Raw genomic sequence first — 16,788 nt, 5'->3', positions numbered from 1 at the left:
GCAGTCGCCTACCTTGACAATGTGGCCATATTTTCGGATTCCTGGGCAGAACACCTGGAACATCTACAAAAAGTCTTTGAGCGCATAAGGGAGGCAGGACTAATTGTTAAGGCTAAGAAGTGTCAAATAGGCCTAAGCAGAGCGACTTACCTTGGATACCAGGTGGGTCAAGGAACTATCAACCCCCTACAGGCCAAAGTGGATGCTATCCAAAAGTGGCCTGTCCCAAAGTCAAAGAAACAGGTCCAATCCTTCTTTGGTTTGGCCGGATATTACAGGTGATTTGTACCGCAATACAGCCAAATCGCCGCCCCACTGACAGACCTAACCAAAAAGAAACAGCCAAATGCCGTTCAGTGGACCGAAAAGTATCAGAAGGCCTTTAACCAGCTTAAAGCGACACTCATTTCTGACCCTGTACTAAGGGCCCCACACTTTGACAAACCGTTCCTAGTAATCACAGATGCATCCAAGCATGGTGTGGGAGCAGTTTTAATGCAGAAAGGACCGGCTCAAGAATTCCACCCTGTAGGGTTTCTCAGCAAGAAGCTGTCTGAGAGGGAAAGCAACTGGTCAGTCAGTGAAAAAGAATGTTACGCTATTGTCTATGCTCTGGAAAAGCTACGCCCATACATTTGGGGATGGCGTTTCCACCTGCAAAACGACCATGCTGCGCTACAGTGGCTTCATACAGCCACGGGAAATAACAAAAAACTTATTCGGTGGAGTTTAGCTCTCCAAGATTTTGATTTTGACATCCAACACATCTCAGGAGCTTCTAACAAAGTGGCTGATGCACTCTCCCATGAAAGTTTCCTAGAATCAACTGGTTAAAATCGTCCTTGAGATGTGGAAAATATTGTTAGTCTTTATATACTTGGTAGTATATTTTAGCGGTGCATGTGTCTTATTAACTCTGTTTTCTCCTAGAGCTCCAGGAAGAATCACAGCCAGCGTTTCACCCTATCTGTGATTTGGGGGGCGTGTCATAAATATAAAGGGAAGGCTAACCACCTTTAAATCCCTCCTGGCCAGAGGAAAAAACCCTTTCACCTGTAAAGGGTTAAGAAGCTAAAGATAACCTCGCTGGCACCTGACCAAAATGACCAATGAGGCGACAAGATACTTTCAAAGCTGGGGTGAGGGGGAAACAAAGGGTTCTCTCTGTCTGTGTTTTTCTTTTGCTGGGACCAGAGCAGGAATGCAGGTCAGAACTCCTGTAAAGGATTAATAAGCAATCTAGTTAGATATGCATTCGATTCTGTTTTGTTTAAATGGCTGATAAAATAAGTTGTGCTGAATGGAATGTATATTCCGGTTTTTGTGTCTTTCTGTAACTTAAGGTTTTGCCTAGAGGGATTCTCTATGTTTTGAATCTGATTACCCTGTAAGGTATTTACCATCCTGATTTTACAGAGGTGATTCTTTTACTTTTTCTTCAATTAAAATTCTTCTTTTAAGAACCTGATTGCTCTTTCATTGTTCTTAAGATCCAAGGGTTTGGGTCTGTGTTCACCTATGCAAATTGGTGAGGATTTTTATCAAGCCTTCCCCAGGAAAGGGGGTGTATGGCTTGGGGGGATTTTTGGGGGAAAGACGTTTCCAAGTGGGCTCTTTCCTGGTTATATTTGTGAGACGCTTGGTGGTGACAGCAATAAAGTCCAGGGACAAAAGGAAAAATAGTTTGTACCCTGGGGAATTTTTAACCTAAGCTGGTAAAAATAAGCTTAGGGGGGTTTTATGCAGGTCCCCACATCTGTACCCTAGACTTCAGAGTGGGGAAGGAACCTTGATATATGCCATGTAAAAGTGTACTGTTTTTATGTGGTGTGTGGAATTGTTATATTTCTATTGCAATTTAAGTGTCTTTAGACCTCAGAATTGATACTTGCCGGGTCAGAGAGATGTAGTAAGATGTCCTTACAAATCAGAATCTTGGGACTGTTATTAGCTAACTAGATTTTTCTGGCTAAAGTGGGCGTATAGCATCAATCTCATAAATGATATGCTGCCTACAGGGGGATGGTATCTGTCTGGCATGTCTTTTAAATTTTTCACTACTATAATCTCATTTTTCCACCAAGTGACTTTATTTTCTTTCCGAATGTTTATAGTGAAGTTGAGACGCTAATCCTGGACGTTGGAAACATTTTAGGGTTTAAAAGCATGGCCTCCATCTTTGGTCAACAGCAAGAGAACACTGTTTGGTATGTTTTTCTTTTCCTGAATTTCTTTTCAGGCCATTGAAAGCCTAAGGAGACAGTCAGCATGGCAGAGGTGCACAGATTCCTCCTACTGTACGGATGATCAGCACAGACATTACTGAAAACATGCAGAGGCTTTGCAGCCTTGTGTAAGAGTAAATGTTATAAACACCAGCAAGGGGTAGATACAATCAGATGAATGCTTTTAATTATAATTTTAAATAATTCCGAATGACCAGAGGGGGTTGCTTTGATGAATATGCATCTGGGGAAAATATGTATAATCCCGAAACCTGCGGAAACTAAAATGAACATTTTATTATCTAAATTATTTGTTTATATAACTAGAAGGATAGTGGGGGGATGGACCCTCAAGTAGTATGTGTGTGTTATTCACTTGATATGTTCCTCCTTTTCAGTAGAGTGAAAAAGGTTAAGATATTCTGAATCCTAATTTAGTTTAGTATTAATGCTGTTGTTAATGCTAATCTTATGTATAAAGCCACTATTAGTTCAACAAAATAAAAAAGCTACAGCTATTAATGTTTTTAAATATTTAAATTTTTTAAATGAATGATAGCAGTATTTACTCAGGCCAGATTCTTTAAGGGCTTGACTGTTCAGAGTGCACACATCCCACAGTAAAGGATAACTTACGAGCCATTCTTCTTTGGGGCACTTCTGAATGCACAAAGCCTGTGCAACCATTATTGTCTCTTTGTGGAGTACAGTATACTAGTTCACTCCCCTTTGGGTGGCCAGCCATCTGGTGCAACCCTTCCCCAACCCCTTATCAATACTTTGCTCCCCCAGTAGCACAGAGAGGGAGCATTCTGAGTATCCCCACTGGCACAGAGGCTGGAATTTTGCTCAGCTCTTACATGGCCTGTGTAGGGGTGATCGGGAAGCTCTTTGTAACCTCTACCTCTCATTGTTTACTTTTGTAAGGGTTAGGCACAATATTGCCCTATGTTCTTACTCCAGGCCAAATTTTGCTCTGGACTATATTGGTGTAACTTAAGAGCAAGCTTTGGCCTGTTGATTTCACTAGGAGTTTTATATGAGTAAGGAGTTTGGAATCTGGCCCTAAAATTGAAGGACAGGGTGAGCTTTCAGTGCAAACTTTAAAGATGTTTTAAGTTTATATGGCTCACATGATGGCCTAATTCCTGTTGCAATGCAGACATTTTGCCTGCAGTTAATTGTTGCCACATATCTAGCACTTCGACAGCTATGTACCAGATTTGTGCCTGAAACTGGGTGCTTAGCAGACTAAGCAGTAGATTGCCTCCTGTTAACTAAAATATGGACAGCAAAAAATATGGGCAGCAAGGGAGGCCAGGCTCAAGTCTGACTGATAATTGGGTCAGAAATGTATGATGTTAATGTTTTTGGTGAACATATGAAGTGATTTTTCTGTTGACTTTTCTCAGTGCTTAACAAACTCACTGGCCAAGGGTGCATAGGCAAGTTTCACGTCAACCTCTGGAGTATTTGAACGTTCATGTAGGCAATGGAAAGAAAACCTTTCAAATGTGACCCCAGTGTAGTGCTGTCTTCATGTATCTGCAGCCAACCAGCCTCAAACAGTAGGCAGTCGTGAACTGCTTAAAGTCCAAATTGTAACTCCAACCTGAGCACACAATAGTCCATATTGCATGAGTGGAGCCACTACCCAGCTGCTACTCAAGGAGTGCACAGGGATCCCATATGGAGCTGGACTCCACAGGGCACTATGCTTGTGCATCTGATGCGTGAGCTCTCCAAGTCCTGTCCCCACACTCTCCAGGAACCACCCTGGTTCTTCTATGGCCCTATGGGGGTAATGGGTCTTGAGAGAGGTGTGGAGTGATTCTGTTCATCTCAATGATGTGTTAACTCTGCAGAATGACTCTGTGGCTCACAGTAGGCATTTTGCCTCTTTCTGACAACTGGTGCTAGATGTAGCCAGCATAGTCAAGGACAAATTATGTTCAGAACTAGTTCAGTATAACCATGGTTTCTGAAACAGTGCTGAGCACAAGTTAAGGGTAAGTAGGGATCAGTAATATTCTGCACAAGGTCAGAAACCTTTTTATCTGCAATCAGTAAATTTCCTAGTGTAGAGGGCATCTGAGCTTTTCATAGAGCCCACAAAACACTGCTTTCAAAGCATCATCCTTCCTACCCTGCCCAGCATGTAGTTCACATTTTCTAGCTAGCAACTTATTGGATGATTTGGCAAGGGTTGTTTTAATAAATTAGGTTACTTATTTTCTGCCTGAAATTCCCTGGTTGGTGGCTCAGGGAGGCTTTGTATTAAGCTGTACAGAGCATAATGAGGTTGCAGGAATGCTTTGATGTGGAAATGCTTATATACGAAAATGGCCTGGGCAATTATTGATATAGAATGCTTTCCCAAAGTATTCTGGGACAATTTATATTAATCAAATTCAGATTATACTGTAAAGATAATAAATTTGATAGTAGCACATCAAAACTCTCCAAATTCAATAGACAACATGAAAAGGTAAAATCAGAATAATTTTCTTCCTTCATTTTGTTGATACATTTATAGCTTACTTCAATCCTTTTTCATAGGCATGTTTGATATCTGCAGTAATGAGAAGTTAATATTGCAATGCTACAGATTAGCAGAAAGATTTTTATCTTTCATATAATTCGTACCATAGCCATTCTCCACCATCAGATTTACTGAGACAGTGATTCATCTTCAGCATTGAATGTCTGCAATGAACTGTCACTACATTTGTCTGACTTAATAAAGATTGTTATATAAGAGTTGCTTCCCCTTAGCTGATTGAATTTAATTTCCCAGGCCACCTCTGGCTTCTAATACTGTTTATCAGCAAAGCAGAGTTTTCTGTATTTTTTCCTTTTCCGCTTGCATCTATCCTTGAGGGTTATTAACACAAAGTAGCCCTGAGTGATGGCTTCGACACCAGAGATTCTAAAAGTCTGTAATAGCCATAATAATAGAGTTGGTTGAAGGATACTGGTTGCCTTGGTAACCGGGCATGTGCCATACAAGATAATGTACCTGCTATAGTGAAGAGATCTGTGCTGCATATTGATTGCAAGAGTTTTGAGTATTCATATAAATGTTGTATTTTATAATGCATGTTCCAGCTACGAAGTAATTGTGGTTTACTAAGCAGACTAACTGCATCCAAAACATCTCTGAATCTAGAGTACCTTGAAAACTAACTGTATTTTGTTTTGGTTTGATTTTTTTTGTTTTCGTTGGGCATTATTATAAGGGTAGTTTATACCAGATATGATTCTATAATTACTGTGGGCTTTTTCTAATTGAGTTAAATAATATTTCATCATCAGTATTCACAGTGACTGTTTTTAGTCCTCTAATTCACGTTGGAAAAATAGTGTTGGAATACAATACTCCTGAAAACAAGGGGCTAACAGTGTTGGCTAAAATAACGCATCTACTGAAGGACATTCTCCTGTGTGCCAAGTGACAGCACAAGGCACTTCTGTCCCATTTAAATCCTCAAAATGGGGCTCAAGCGGGATGTAAGTGGTGCATAGCCTTGTGAGCGAGTATAAATTTCACCCACTATTAGCAGGACTGTGCCTGCTTCCCCACATGGCTCTTGATCTGGATTAACCCTACACTTAGAGTCCTGGGCTTCTTTTGAGCAGATCCCTAGAGATACCAAATTATGTGGTGGTTTCTGAGGTGCACAAATGAAAACTAGGCTGAGACCACCAAACTCCACTTTGTCTGTGAGCTCCAACAGATCAGAATTAGGCCCAGGTGTTCAGTGGTGAAATAAACTAAAATCATTAACCTGTATACCTAGACCAGATCCTCAAAGGTATTTAATTCAGGTGGGAGTTAGGTGCCTAAGTACTATTGTGGATATGAGCCTTAGCCCCCAGGAAGCCACTTCAGGTGGCACTTCTAGGCTGATTCTGTGCAACTGAAGCCAATGGTAATTCTGCCATTGACTTCTGTGGGTGTGTGATCAGGCCCATCATATTTCGCAAAGCATCTTGTCATCCAGATGTGTTCTACATTGTCCTCGTTCCTCAGTGTTCCTCCTCTTTGTATCATTATTGGAGTACTCTCGTCTAGGCTTGGCCAGATTAGAATTTGTTTGACATGTTACTATATTCATTCAATATATTTGGTGAACATTTGCACACACAATGAAAACGTTCACAGCTAACAGGACAGGTTCACAAATGATTCAAAAGCTAAAGAGGGAGCCAAAATCAATGGAACTTCTGGTTTAACAAATCCTGTTTGGCCAAGTTTTGTTTTGTTTAAGTCTTTTTTTTTAATTTAGTTTGTTTAATGCTTGACATTCACATTTATCACAATATCAAAAGGCCTTTGCCCAGATGGATCATTCACTCAGGAAAGAATTCACCAGTGGCCCTTTTTCACAATATTGATTATTTTATCAAAAAGTGTCTGAATTTTATTTTAAAAAATGACTTGTTTCACTAAAAGTTCCATGTTCAGCGATTTCTGGGTCCTAAATTAAGAAAAGGTAATAGATGGCAAAAAAAAGACACACAGGACCAGCTCCTCTGGAGGTGTAAATCAGCAAGGCTCCACTGGAGTCACTTAAGCTACACTTAGTTACATCAGATGAGAATTTGGCCCATGAGCTCAGTTGGTCAGATTCGTTCCCTGGCAGTAACTCAGACTCACGACCCTGGAGGAATAAAATCTTCCCCATGGGAGTCACAACACCACAATGTGCCTTTAAGCCTCGTTCTATCAGGGGGTCCACTATTGCCCAAGATTGGGTAGTGCTTGCCAGGGACTGGTCTTGTTCAGGACATTGACTGATTCAGGGCATCCTAGGGAATCTGAATGCAAATTAATCTGCCCTCCCAGTGCTGAACCCCTGGGAGAGTGTGGTAAACTATACACTTACTTGCCTTTACCAGTCATAGATTTGAATTAAACATTACCTTGTTCTTTATAGCTTGACTTTTTAAGGCAGCATTTGACACTGTGCATCTTATAAATCTTTTGGGTCAGTTGCATGCAGTTTAGGGACTCTGGCATTGTTTGAATGTAATTTTTCACTCTCAGAAGTATAGCTATAACGTTGAAATTGAATTTATGGTTTATGGCATCAACCCTGCACAGATATGAATATCGGGGTTCTTTGTTTTGATTACTTATTGAATATTATCAGTTTGAGATGACTGCTGGAGAGGATAGATTTGGAAATGTTAGTTATCTCCAATAATTACTTGCAGGGTTGTGTAACTTAGTTCATTAGTACAAGTAATTTAAAATGCAGTGCTCAGACTCTGTGAATTCAATTCTTCCTTTTGCTATTATCCCTGTTCTTAAATCCTTCCATTGCTAACTAGCAAAGTGCCCAGTTAATTTCATTGCTGACTTATGAAACTCCTAATAAAATAGATTAAACTTAAAAAAAAAAACCCCGCTTGGTATCTTTTATAAGTCTATTTGAAGTTGTTGGATTTTGGGCAGCAATATTTTCACACACCTAGAATCTGTTTTTGCTTGATAGTAAATGTCTGATCAAATTCTTTCTATTGTTTAATTCTGAATGAAGAGACCGTAGTTTGAGGCACTGTTACATTGTTTTGGATCCTGTGACCCATCATAAGATATTCTCGTGAAGGATAACCTTTTGTGTTTGTACTCTATTTCAAAGACTTACAAGGATCTGATGCTTTCAGAACCTACTGTGTTTAAGTAGAACCATTATGATTACCATTCCTTTTGCAGAGTTCACAACCATTGGAACTGATGGTTGTCATGTATCTATGACTGTATATCCCACTAAGGGCCAAATTCTGATATGCAGAATTTATGTTGAAATTAGAACCATTGAAGTCCATGGATGTTCTGCTTGAGTAAAAACCAAGTTTCTAATGCATTCACAATTATACACATATTGGCCAAGACCTACATCTCATACTCATTTTGAGGAGTACTTACTCACATAAGCAGTGTCATTAAAGTTAATGAGACCGCTTGTGTCAGTGAGTGGAGAATCAGGCCTCGTGTAAGAAGTCCGGCTCTTAACCACATATCTGTATAATTTTCAGTGAACACACAGTGTAGTTTGTATCTTTTCTTACCTTTAGATATTTTCCCAATATTCTGTTTTACACTGCTTAAGCTGGTTGCTTTGATTAGAAAGTTTAGGCATCCATAAGATAAAAATTGCTAAAAGAGTCATTGGCTTTCCATTTAGCAGTGGGTCCAGCAACTAGATTCTTTGGTTCAAGGCCCAGAAGACAAATGATTCCTTTGCCAGGAGGAAAACGAACTAACAGGCTGAAATAGGATGGCATTTGTGATATATAGCTTAACAAAGTCTGTGAACCCAAATGGAAATAGGGGTCAGTCATAGGAACAACACAGTACCATGTCTTATTAGCTTGGCATTGACATGTGGTAATGGCACAGTTAACTCTTGTCACTTCCTTATCACCTCTAGAGCATGAGCCACTATTGTTCCGCTTCCTTTCTAACATTTAGCATCTGTATCTGAATTAGTGACAGTGCTAAGTTAGCAGCACGTTTTTCTGTTTCCTGGGGTTGCTTTCTGGCTTGATCCACCCTTTATAGGCCATTCCTTCCCAAGATTTGCAGCTAACATTGCAAATGAAAGCCATATATTCATTTGGGGCAGAGTCATTCCAACTGTATTCTAGCAGCTCACCTAGTACCCAGTCTAATGCTGTCGAATGAGAAAACCTGAATAATTTGAAGACTGAGCTGTTTACTTCAACTGGTATGAAATACGACAACACGCTCTAGGAAGGCCTTTGCTTGTGGTGTGTATTTGTGTGCACACTCTCTCTCTCTCTCAAAACTACAGAAAATCAGCACAGCCAACTGGGGTCAGAAGGGTGAATTCCCCCCTATGCATTTATGGAATACATGGAGGATCTTGACATTCTATACACCAGTATTTTTGGCACAGTTGGCAGCCTTCTCCCTGATGTGCTGACACCCAGCTCCATAGCCTGGTGGGAAGAGATGTGAGGCCATAAGCCTGCTTCCACCCTGCCCCCTTACTGTTAGGAGGGAGTAGTCTCTGCACTACCTTGAGAATGGGGACTGCTTTTGTCTTTGATCTTTGTGTCCCCTTCATCCTACCATGCTCACCAGCACTGGGGCCAGACACAAACTGGCCATTAGTGTATTTATTATGTCATAGGGGATGACATTTACAATATTGAAATATATGAAGCAATAAGTGGTCCTTATGGCTGATTAAATGTTGAAGAGAGCCAGATGCATTTGATAACTACAGAAGCTGCGTATTGTGAGTATACTGCAGAGCCCTGCAATTGTAAACTATTGAGGGGGCTTGAATCTAGAAACTTGTGGAAAGTAGGGATGACATCTGATCTTGCAGGTCTTTGTAAAGCTTATCTGACCATCTTGTTTTTCAGTCTTCACTGTGATGAATCCACAGTGGTTGTTTGTCAGTCTAATGGTAGTGAACGTGAAAGTTGCTAATAAATACCGCAAAAAGGGAGATCAGAGTTTAGGGATTCCCATACATCTGTGTATACATTTGCATAACATACCTAAAGTTGTAAGAATCAAGGGACGGAACTGAACCAATACAAACATGCACTTTCTGAAGTAAAATGTAAACACTGTCAAGAGTTAAATAAAAAGATAAAAAGTACAGGTGATCCTCTCAAAAGATGCAGAAAATCAGTGTCTTTGCATTCTTCAAGATCAAATGTGTCACTGAATGGAACTTTTCTAGTGATGATCAAGAGCTTTGAGTTTGATGATCCCAAAAGTTAGACATTTTCAAGCCATTGTTGTTATTGAAATGTAGCCCCAGTGATAATTTAAATGCTTCTTCCAGCCATACTTCAATGTGAGCTTCATTCAGGAGTACACTCCATTTGTTGTCAAGACCCCAGGAAAAAAAAGACAAGGATGGGCAGGAGATTATGCCATGAAAACAAGTGAAAGGCAAAGATAAAAAAGTTGCAATCTTCTTTTATACTAACCACATTGGCAATGTAGCACAAAATGAGCAATTTAAAGAAATGATTGACACTGTTCCCAGACAGATTTAAACTTGCAGTTCCACTGCTGGATGCTCCAAATGATGGAGTTGAAGGAAAATTAAAGAAAGAACGAAGAGAATCAGAAGCAAAACGGTTGGTTGAACACGAAAGAATGACCTGACAATAGGTACAAGCACCCAAACATGGAAAAATGCGTTCATCCATCCGAAGAGAAAACCACAGAACAGTAGGCCAGATTCTTAGCTGCTGTAAGGTAGCATTGTTCCACGCAAATCAATGGAGCAACACTGATTTTCACCAGCTGAGAATCTGGGCCACTGTGTCCAAGTTACTGAAGAAGCCATCTAAAAATACAGTCGAAAAGTATGTCAGGTGTGTCATGGTTTTTTGTTTTTGTTTTGTTTGTTTTGCCATTTTCTCAAACATAAATAAAAGGAAAAGCTAAGAATACTACTTAGGTCAATAATCTACGGCCCCTGGTATCTGAGTGTGTTAGGTGTTGTTGCTTTCTCCTTGGGATTTAAAGAGAGTGTGTAGAGCACATAGTGGAACTTCATCTTCTCTTCATGGTTGGTTGACTGAAAAAGAGGATTATTGCTTTGCTTTACAGTGGCCTCAGTGGAATTCTTAAGGAAGGCTGTGTCTTTGCTTTTGATTACTACAAGTATATTAAAATTTGCACTTACCATGAAGACTATTGAAGATTATTTTACACAACAAGAGATTCTAGAGTGGCATTAAGTTTACAAAACAATCGAAGAGGGATTCAGAGGGACTTGACAGATGATAAATTATCACAATCTCAGTGGACATCTGGTTTGACATAAATAAAAAATATTTGGAGATACACGGACAAAATTGAAACACAATTTAGACAAACCTTCAGACCTTTCAATTATCTGATTTGTTCCCAGAACAGGAAGAGGAGGCTGAGACATGGCTAATGGAACATGTTACAGAGCTCCTTCTTTCTCTTTCTTAGTATTTAAAATTGAGGCTCAGATTTCCATCCTACATCTGTTTGTGAAGGCGGTTGTGTATGACAGCAGATATTAATATCAGCAACAATAACTGAACTCCAATGTGCAGATGACTGTGCTGTGGTTGCACACTCAAAGGAGGATCTACAAAGATCCCGTAATTGCTTCTCTGAAGCTTACAAAAGCCTAGGGCTAACTCTGAAAATCGGCAAAACAAAAATTCTCCACCAGCCAGTCCCCAGTCAATCATCAGACCCAGCAAGGAAGATCTACATCGACAAAGAAGAACTGGAAAATGTAGAACACTTTGCCTGTCTTGGCAGCCATCTTTCACAGAGGGGAGACATAGAGGTTGAAATCCAGCACAGAATTTGCTGTGCTAGCCTTGGCTTTGGCAGACTGTCTCACCGGGTGTTCAACAACCACAATATCAGAACACATACTAGACTTTTAGTTTATAAAGCGGTGGTAATCCCAACTCTCCTCTATGGTTGTGAGACTTGGGAGACACATAGAAAATACCTGAAAAACTTGGAACACCAGCACCAGCTCTTTCTTCAGAAAATCCTCAACATAAAGTGGGAGGATCATTGCAATAATGTTAGTGTCCTCACAGAGGAATATTGCTTAGTAATGAGTCTCCTTTTCCAACAACATGATAAAACCGAGATCAAGGTAGAATGGGGATCCATATAAGTAGGTAGGCCTTTATAGATCTGTGGTGCAATGAGTAGGGTTTTCTCAACACCTAGTACTGCTGTAGAATGTATTGGGAATTCATCAGAAATGTTGATGGGTGACCACCTCAAACAAAGAGTTAATCGTGAACAAAAAGAACATTACTTGGCATTAAATTTATATTTTTCAGCACTGTGACACTTTCAGTAAAATTTATGTTTTTCACTTTTAGGGTTTTTTTGTTTTGTTTTGTTTTTTTAAACTACCTGTTTGCCCCAGCATCTCTGTGGAGGAACAGTCAAGTAGTTATATCCAAAAGGCTTCACTTAAGCATTCATAAAACTGCAGACACAAATCTGTGTCTGTTGTTTATATCTGCAAAATGGAAGGTGCAAAACTGGAGGTCAAGTTGAGGCCCTGTTCAAACTCAGGATCTGAAAAGTTGTCATGTGTCTAAATGAGAGATGTCACTCTTGAAAATTTCCTGAGACCAAGCAGACAAGACGCAGGGATTTGTTTTTAAAATCCGAGAAGAGAGAGACTGGGGACTGACTGTTTTCAAGGATTGGTAATGGGAGGTAGAACCTTTTCATGTGTAGTTACTGATTCCAGTCTGATCCTGATTTACCACCACGTGATGGAAGCTCATTGGCCTTTGTGATATGAGTTACTGCTTGCAATTATTTTCTTAATGGACCTGTGTCCCCATCATAGCTGAAAATTCTTTGGTTGTTTGTGTGTGCAAAGAATGCAGCACTGGGCTCTCACTATGTAGTACAATCCTACAGAAGGCCATATTTTTACTTGTTTTGCTTGGTTGCATCAGGGAGGGGTAGGTGCAGCTGTGCAGAAAACAGCCAGAGTCCCTGAGTGAGCTCCCTGAGAGAAAGTTGTGGGAGTACCAGCACTACAAGGAATACTGGAGGGAGTGTGGCTGGATGAGCCCCTCACCTCATAATCTTCTATACTAACCAGTAGTCTTAGGCTGATATTGTGGGGAGTCAAGCTAGACCTTGTTAAAGTGTGTAGCAGATTCTGCTCTTGCACATACTCTGGTAACAGGGCATTTGATTTTTTGGGGGGCTGGGGGGGAAATACACATATGCCAGTGCACCTGTTAATGGCCCTTGGGCCCTTTAAACTGGGAGCTGTAGCTGTAGGTCGATCACATGCGCCTAATCACATACACTGCAGGAAACCGGATACAAGGTTTCCTGCTTCTGAGGCAGTGGTAGCAGAGGTCCCTAGTCGGCGATGTGTAGTGTGGGTCTCTCCCCTTCCAGCTAGTGGAAGCTTGGAAAACCATAGGTGGTTATTTTCCATTTATTTGCTCTTATTATGGAACTCCTGTTGGAAAATAAAGCCACTGTGGAGGAAAGGGTCTTGAGCTGGGAGCTTTGTTCTACTTTTCTCACTGGTGAGTTTGCCCACTGGCTTACAACCCTTTTAGGGACCAGGAAGCATTTGGGCAGAATATCTCCAACCACTTGCACCAGTCCATGTCCCACACCTCTGTCCAAGATGGCAGTGGTTACTAAAGCCTAAGATGCACTAAAGAAATTCCCAGAGAGAGTGTCAGGTTAAAACACACAGATGTGAACAACAGAGTCACTTAGCCATGGCCAGATTATACCCATGGGAGAGGCTTTGGGGGGCTCAAACTCCATAACACACATCATAGTTCCCTTGAAATCCCTTCAGGTGAGAGGGACTATTGAGAATGCAAAAGAGACAGGGTATACGGCTTCCCCACACCATATATCATGGGAATCCACTGGGAGGAGAATCCTCATCCCCACTTGGCCTCCTCTGGCCACTGCTCTCTCCTGACACCTTATACCTGAGCAAAGTCCCCTTCAGAAAGGGGACAATGTAAGTTAGGTCTTGAATTACTACTTGTTCAGCCAGTAGTGAGGTAGGCATAGATAACTACTGTGCTAGCCATTGCCTGGAGACACCGGGGGAAGGGCACAAAACTGCTGACAATGGCTTCTTCCCTTGTCATTCTAGGACTGTTAAAACTACTTAAGTAAGGATAAAAAGAACAGGAGTACTTGTGGCAGCTTAGAGACTAACAAATTTATACCTTTAGTCCTTTTGGTATGATGTCCATCTGTTTGCATTTGGAAAGGAAGATGATGTTTGTCTGTATCTGTACAAGTATTTTCATGAAGTTGATGGATTTCCATTCCATACGGCTAAATTCAGTGCCTTGCAGAATGACAGGTTTCCGAGTAGCAGCCGTGTTAGTCTGTATCCACAAGGTGCCACAAGTACTCCTGTTCTTTTTGCGGATACAGACTAACACGGCTGCTACTCTGAAACCTGTCATTAAGTAAAGATGTAAGGGCTATTGTGGGGTAGAGAGAAGGAGAGAGCATGCAGTGAGCCTGGCCCTTGTCCCTTCTCCTCAGGATACATCAGCACTGTTTTGCTGCACTCCATTCAGAGAAGTGGAGGGCAGTATGAGCCCCTCTGTTACAGTAATGCCTGAGCTGATTTTATTATTTGCCTGCTTTTCTATGTTTATTTATTGATGAATAAAATATGCAGAATTTTGCAGAATTTTTAAATATCATGCACAGTTTTTATTTTTGTGTGTGCAGAATTCCCTCAGGAGTACATTACTTGTTTACATTTTTAATGGATTTAAATAAGTAGATCTATCACGGAAACATTTCCTTTGGTCTTAGGTTTTATATAAACTTGTTCTGATCAGTCAGTGTCCGTTCCAAGTCAATCTTGCAACGTGCTGAGTGCCCTCAATGGAATTTGTGGATGCACTGCCCTTAATAGGATCAGGCCCTTAATTTGCACAATTAATTTTAATGGATGGTAGTGAATCTTCGCTGGCTCTGTTATACTGATTGATGGCTTTAGTCAGATGATAAATTAGGGAAGGAAAGAACAGTCATATAAGATGTGTAACATGCACTGCACACAAAGTAGCTGATACGCATTAGCCAAGCAAATCTGCTTGTTTTCTCCATTTATATTTTTTACCATGTATAGCCATTTGGGACCACTTTTATATAATGCTTTCTATGCATTAATTCAAGGGTATCTTTATCTCAGGCTTAATGTTTGCTGTCTTGGGAAGGCACTGCCTCGTAAAAGCTAATGTATCTTTCCTGCTTGCAATATTTTACAGTGTGATAAGAGCTTCCCTCTGAAGAGAAGACACAGGAAATCAATCACAACCAAATAGATGTTCAGAAGTAGAATTTTTACTTGGGTGTGGGGAAGGATATATTTCAGAAAGTAAATCACTGGTGAAAAAGTAAATACAGATAAATAGGTATCAATGTAACATTCTTAATTCTGTAGCTTGGATCAACCTTGAGATTGGAATGAGGAAAAGACCAAAGAAAATGAAAGGAAGAAATGGATTCCTTTTTATCTTTTATGTCCTATATTCACAGGGATGTGCAGGTGTAGCAATTGCTTTTAAAATGTTAATTGTTTGGCAAGGAGCCAAGCTTCCCAGTGGCATAAGCAGGTGTAATTCCATTGGTATCTGTGGAGTTGAGTCTCTTCATTGAAATCAAAGGAGTTGCATCTGCTCATGCCACCAATGAACATGGGCCCAGCACTTTAGTGTGGGACATTGTCATCTTGGGACAAGTATTAGGCTTAAAAATCCTTTCCCTTCCAGCGTTAATTCCACTTCCAAAGAAGAGATCATATTTCCTTCAGACGGCTTGGGCTGGAGGATTTGCAGGAGCAATATTGTGATTCAGAATAGGTCACTTTATAAATTACAGACTCACTGGACTAAATTTTTCCCTTGGTTAGGCCATGCAAGGCATCCAGAATCATTGGTTAGGCCATCAGTATGAATTGAGGATGTGGATATATAACTGAGAGCAGAATCCAGGCTTCCTGAGTCTAGGTTATCACTTTCTCTATTAAGTGGAACATTTCTAGTTTTGCTGTAGGGGAGGAATTCACCTCTGCACTGGAATAATGGATGCAAAACGGCCCTAAAGAGGAATACTTCTGCCTGCTGTCTGGTTCTCTGCCCACATCTCATACAGGGGGCATGCCAAGGATAGGAGGGAATAGAAGGTGGCATTTATAGGGCATTCCTATGTCCTGGCTATTATACAGCAGCTCCAGGATCAGAGTTGCTAGCCACCTCCCCTCTGTTTCTGTGCTGGGTTGTGCACTAACACATAAATTTAGGCTTCAGTGTATGTGTAATATATATGTGGGAGGGGTAAAATCTTGCTGGAAACCTTATGTCACACGGTCTGGAGTGGCTCATGACCATGAGTGCCAACCTCAGGGCGGACGGTCAAGAAACACAGCATGAACCACAAACTGGTTGAGTGTTCTATACTTAGATTTCACCAACCAAGTAACAAATGTGAACTCCTAAAGCACCATAACAGCCTTAATAGGGAGCCACAGACATTTCCCTGGGGTACTCTGATCTATCATGCCACCCAGGCAAGCCTGCCTCTGTGATAGATGGTCCCTCACACCAAAAATGACAATATTATTCAGGTTACTCCCAGTCCCAAAGGACCAGTTACTTACCCCAGGTCAATTGTACTCTGATCTCAGACCAAAGACAGCACTTGTAACCAGCCCTGTGACAAACTAACTAAAGGTTTATTAACTAGGAAAAAGAAATGAGAAGTTATTTGCATGGTTAAAGCAAGTAAACATACACAGAAATGAGTTACAATCTTAAGTTCAAAAGGTAATAGAAACTTCTATAATAAGCAAGTTTTATGTCCTTTATGGCTAACTCAAGCCAAGCAGCTTGGGAATCTCTTGTTTATGTTTAGGAATCTTTGCTCCTCCGAGTGCAGACAGCATAAAGATAACAATTTCCCCTTAACAGACATTTTTGTTCCCTTCCCTCAGCATTCAAGCTGTGAGGGGACATGGGC

The 16,788-nt window shown here is 40.7% G+C and overlaps 1 protein-coding gene across 4 annotated transcripts in view; it reads left to right on the top strand.

Moving 5' to 3' along the window:
- The window catches only part of SLC6A1 (solute carrier family 6 member 1), a 109,086-nt gene that overhangs the window by 12,766 nt on the left and 79,532 nt on the right, over positions 1–16,788 (top strand). For 2 of the 4 annotated variants that reach the window (XM_074958195.1, XM_074958196.1), the window contains exon 3: positions 2,115–2,207. The exons of the other annotated variants lie outside the window; for them this stretch is intronic. The gene's annotated coding sequence lies outside the window, so the exon portion shown is untranslated. The remainder of the gene's footprint in view (positions 1–2,114; positions 2,208–16,788) is intronic. 4 annotated transcript variants of the gene reach the window in all.

This window comes from Natator depressus, chromosome 7 (assembly GCF_965152275.1).
Source record: "Natator depressus isolate rNatDep1 chromosome 7, rNatDep2.hap1, whole genome shotgun sequence".
NCBI lineage: Eukaryota > Metazoa > Chordata > Testudines > Cheloniidae > Natator > Natator depressus.
The sequence above is the reverse complement of the archived record's forward strand: the minus strand, read 5'-3'. Positions and strand labels throughout refer to the sequence as shown.